Consider the following 5,878-nt stretch of genomic DNA (forward strand, 5'->3'; position numbering starts at 1 on the left):
CTCAAGTGTATTCCATCCTTGTAGCAATTTCCCATAACATATTCAGTTGTGTCTTCTACTGTAACTACTTTGAATGTGTCTTCATGCTGTAAGAGATGTGGATGTGATTTAGTTGTTTTTCCTTCCCTTATGCTTATGAAGCCTGTCTTAAACTTCCTCCATGCAGGATATAACATCTGAATTCAAACTTTTAGCCAATCATTTATGGCTTTAGGACAAAGGTCTTCATCTTTTATGTTATGTTCATCCGGCAGTGGTTTCCTTATGGTATTTGGAATGACTGCTAAATCTTTATAAAAGTAAACACTATGGATTTCAACACAGACTAGTGTGACCCCTATGGGGTGAATTCAGAAATGATCTCAATAATATGCAAATTGATCATAGAGGACCATGATTCAGCCCTTTTAAGTCTGAGTAGATACAAAAAAAATTGTCACACACAACATTCATGAGCAGTGATCAATTGCCATCAAACAGCTTCATCCTGTACATATTTATGTACACCTGAACCCAATGACCTTCAAAATATTTAAATAGCATGGGAATGCATCTTGATGTGCTAGAAAGATATAATCAGGGAATATTCCTAAATTAATTGTAGAATGACTCAGGGCCTTTCCACAGCCATATAACCCAGAATATCAAGGCGTATAATCCATAATATCTGCTTTGAACTGGGTGATCTTGAGTCCACACTGCCATATAACCCAGTTCAAAGCAGATAATGTGGGATTTTATGCAGCTGTATGGAAGAGGCCTCATTCTGTGTGTTTGCAATGAAAGTACAGCTTTTGCAGTTGGAAAGGGGGTGCATTGCAATAGAGGGCTCCACCCTCTCAACATTTATCACAAGATCTTATAAACCCACTCAAGTAAAACTGGAAAAGCAGTGTTGTGTTTGTTTGTGGAATGGTATGGAAGTTGATAGAGTGAGGACCACATCATAGGACCATGAAGTTACTCGAGCATCTAATGTCAACGAATCCAGGAGCACCACTACCATCTCCGCAAAGTATGTTCATTCTGGAGATCCAATTCCGTTTACTTCAAAGATGAATGGTTTTGCAGTGCAATTCCTGTCATGTAGACCAGAATTGCTGTCATAAATATTTCTCTTAAGCTATAAATAGTGAAATAAGCCCCAGAATAAATATGAAAACAAAAAAGAGATGTAACATCTAGGGATCAAACAAACTTATAGTGGTGACAAACTATGACTGCTATCCCTTTTGGAATGTACAACAGGAGAAGGGCAAAGTGGCAATCTATTGTCAAAGGCTTTCATGGCTGGGATCACTGGGATGTTGTGTGGTTTCCAGGCTGTATGGCCATGTTCTAGCAGAGGATCACAAGATGCAGGTGAAACGTTGGGAGAAAATGCTGCTAGAACGCGGCCATAGGTAAAGGTAAAGGTTTTTCCCTGACATTAAGTCTGACTGGAGGTTGATGCTCATCTCCATTTCTAAGCTGAAGAACCAGTGTTGTCCATAGACACCTCCAAGGTCATGTGGCTGGCATGACTGCATGGAGCACCATTACCTTCCTGCCGGAGCGGTACCTATTGATCTACTCACATTTGCATGTTTTCGGACTGCTAGGTTGGCAGAAGCTGGGGCTAACAGTGGACGCTCACTCCGCTTCCTGGATTCGAACCTGTGATCTTTTGGTCTGCAAGTTCAGCAGCTCAGTGCTTTAACATGCTTCACCACCAGTGGCTCCCAGAACACGACCATACAGCCCGGAAACCACACAACACCCCAAAGTGGCCAAACATCACATTTTTTGCCTGAGATGAAGGACCAGAAGCAATCACGGCCCCCACCCCACTCTTCTACATACAGAAACAGTGGGCTGGCAATTCAATCCACCTTCAACTCTAGTGGTTTCCATAACAGTGTAGAAGTAAAAAAAGCTCTTGAGTTTTATAACAGCTTCTAAAAGGAGCTATCCAAGATGTGGGATCCTATCCTTCAAGATAGGCTTTAGACTGCTCTGTTAAAAGTTCAAGCTAAATCCCCAAGCAGGTTCACTCGACCTCCAACTTGGGAGCCACTAGTTGTTACTGGCTGACAATGGAATTGGGACTTTTTTTTTAGGGCTATAGGACACACAGAGGTATTTTTCAATGAGATCACAAGCTCATTTCTCATTTTCTTTATAAATGAGTTTTGTAAATGTAGCTAACAATACTAAAATAACTAAGTGCAAAATAATACATTGTTTTTCCTCTGTTGCCTTAATCTTCAGGGGGATTAATTCTGCAGCAAAGAGCATATGTTCAGGGAAGAAACTGAGTCATTGGCATTCATCAGAGACATGTTTTTGCTTACAAGTAAGGCCAGTCTCGTTTTATTTGCAGCCAGAAGGAGAGCCACACAAAGCTGTTGACAGGAGTTACAGGGCTAATTTCCACATTGGCCGAAATCCAGTTACACAGTATTAATCCCAGTTTGAGTGGAGCCACTGAATCAGTGGGAACTGCTTAAGTGGTGATTTTTCTTGTTCCCATTCATTCAAGGGTCAGTTCTTGTTGGGACTAGAAATTGGATTTAGACCTTTGTTTCTAAAATGGGGAGGGAGGACGTTAAGCTTATGGTGGTTACTAGTGATGAGACAATGTCATCCATCTCACCGGAGGGCAACTGGGGTTAACTGAGAGAGTGCAAGACAGTCTGACTTGAACAGTTGTTATTCTCCATGAGCAGGGACAAATAGGTCGGAAGTTGTTTTTGTGGTTGCAACCATCCCTCCAGACCACCCAGCATCCACAGCCACCACACTCATAGAATCATAAAGACTACATGGGCCATCTAGTCCAACCCCCAGTCATCCCACTGTTATGTATCAAAGAGCTTAGTCCAACAGAACTTGGTGAGCACTCTTCAGTCCTGGACATTCTACAGTATGGAGTAAGCACATTTGTATAACATGCATCTTAACCTCCAAGTAAACATACACAAGGGGCCCCTGGTGGCACAGTGCATTAAAGCGCTGAGCTGCTGAACTTGCGGACCAAAAGGTGCCAGGTTCAAATCCCGGGAGTGGAATGAGCGCCTGCTGTTAGCCCCAGCTCCTGGCAACCGAGCAGTTCGAAAACATGCAAATGAGAGTAGATCAATAGGTACCGCTCTGGCGGGAAGGTAAGGGTGCTCCATGCAGTCATGCCGGCCACCTGACCTTGGAGGTGTCTATGGACAACGCCGGCTCTTCAGCTTAGAAAAGGAGATGTGCACCAACCCCCAGAGTCGGTCACGACTAGACTTAACGTCAGGGGAAAACCTGTACCTTACTAAACATACATAAAACTGGGCTGTAAAACTCTTAATTTATGTATTTCCACATTTCTAGGTTCTATTTCAGGACAAAGCCATCGCAAGAAACTATATATCTGGTAGAACACCTAAGATGCCATTGAAATCATTTTGTGAGCATTCAAGTGCTCAACTTGCAAGCTTGACATATGCTGTACCATAACTTTTTACTTTCTACTGAAAGCACAAAAATCACACAAAATAAAATTTCAGAGTTCTGAGCTTTAGGGTGCTCTTGCTACTCTGCTATGCTGGGCATACTAGAGCATCCTGGGCCCATAACCTATGTCAGGATAATGATAGCAGCCCGCAGAATATCTCAGCCCCTTTTACTCTTAGTGTCATAAAAACTCAAAAAATACACACGAGTCTGTTGCTTTAAAGTAGAAAATAAATTTAGTTCTATTCACTGTAGCACAAAAGCACAAAGCAAAACAGAAGAGTTGTTCTCACCAATGTATAACAAACAATATCTACGGTGAGTCGTCTTCTTTAAACGGCGACATGCAAACACACTGCAAACAATACAGTCTCTCTACTTTGTTATTAGTAGAATGTTCTTATCTTGCTTATTAGCAGTTTTCCTTGGCACTTCAAACAGCTTCAGTCTTTAGCCTCAGGATGCTGCTGCATAACTGTTCCCAGCAACAGCTTCTTCAGCTCTCAACGAGCCATCAAGCTAAGCCAAAACGCAAAGCTCAAAGCTTACAAACTTAGTGCCTTGTTTTATGCAGAAGTTGATAACACACCCAATTAACTTGTGGCAGCTGTAACAGAAAAGGTTCTTATCCTCCCTCTTAGAAAAAGCCTATTGTAAACCTCTAGTAGCAACTGCTATACAGAGGCCATTCACAGGTCCACAGTCTGGGGGTCCTCCTGGACTCAGCGCTGACACTCAATGCTCAGGTGTCGGTGGTGGCTGGGAGGGACTTTGCACAATTAAAAGTCGCACCAGCTGCAACTATACCTCGAAAAGCCTGATCTGGCCATGGTGGTCCATGCTTTAGTTACATCTAGAATGGATTGCTGCAATGCACACTACATGGGGCTGCCTTTGAAGATGGCCCAGAAATTGCAATTGGTGCAATGATCGGTAGGCAGATTACTAACTGGGGCCAGCTATAGAGATCACACCATGCCCCTATTGAAGCAGCTCCACTGGCTGCCGATAAGTTTTGGACTCAATTTCTCCGAAACCGGAGCCAATGCGTAGAGTATATGGATCAAGTCTCTGACAGATCTTCCCTCCTATGTGGGGTACCCCAAGGTGCAATTCTCTCCCCTCTTCTCTTCAACATCTACGTTAGACCCCTTGCTAGTTTGGCTCGGAGTTTCGGCCTAGATTGCTATCAATATGCAGATGACACCCAACCACTTCTGAGCTTGGAGCCTGGAGCAACGTCAATACCAGACAATTTCACCTTATGTCTGGAGGCTCTATCGAACTGGCTACGTGCTAGTAGACTGAAGGTGAACCCGGCGAAGACTGAGATTCTCTGGCATGGCCGCTCGACTAGTCTGACCCATTTGCTACCCACCTTCGATGGTGCTGCCCTATCTCCTTCGCCTACCGTTAAGAGCCTGAGTGTCATTTTGGATTCGCAGCTGACAATGGAAGCTCAGGTCGCTGCTGCCAGCAAACAGGCCTTTTTCCTTCTACGACAAGCGAGGCAACTGGCACCCTATCTATCTGATGAGACGCTGGCAACAGTCATCCATGCCACGGTCACGTCTAGGCTGGACTATTGCAACGCCTTGTATGTTGGCCTTCCGATGTCCACGACCCGAAAGCTCCGTATTGTTCAGAATGCAGCAGCCAGACTACTCACAAGAACACCCATGAAATGCCACATAACACCAGTGCTGCAGCATCTGCACTGGCTTCCAACGGATTACCGTGGTCGATATAAGATGCTAGTTCTGACCTTTACAATTCTTTACGGCCAGGGCCCATTGTACCTTAGGGACCATCTCTCCTTCTCCCATCATCGGAGGTCGCAACGACCATCTCAACGCAACTTACTTTACATACCGGGTCCTAGAGAAGTGCACTTGGAGAAGACCAGACACAGAGCTTTTTCTATTTCTGCCCCTGCCTTATGGAATGCCTTGCCGCCCTATATGAGAGCCATCCGTGAGTTAGGGCCTTTTACCCTAGCACTTAAGACCTGGCTCTTTACTAGAGCTTTTAATCTATGTTAATTTTATCAATATTTGTATGTATGTATTTTTATCCTTTACAATTTTATCTTGTAAATCGCCTAGAGCATCTTGGATGGAGGGCGATTAATAAGTAATTAAATGATGATGATGAAAGTGCAGGTTATTATCTATAAAGCTCTACATGGTTCAAATCCAGCCTATCTTCATGATCGCACCTCCTCCTATGAACCCGGCACAGGCTCTAAGATCTGCCGGGGAGGCTCTCCTCTCGGTTCCGCCTCCGTCTCAAGTGCGGTTGGTGGGGATGAAGGAGAGGGCTTTCTCAGTGGTGGCCCCTGGCTCTGGAACATCCTTCCCAGAGAACTTAGGCAAGCCCCCACACTACAGCATTTTTGGAAAGA

Source organism: Anolis carolinensis, chromosome 1 (assembly GCF_035594765.1).
Source record: "Anolis carolinensis isolate JA03-04 chromosome 1, rAnoCar3.1.pri, whole genome shotgun sequence".
Classification (NCBI taxonomy): Eukaryota; Metazoa; Chordata; class Lepidosauria; order Squamata; family Dactyloidae; genus Anolis; species Anolis carolinensis.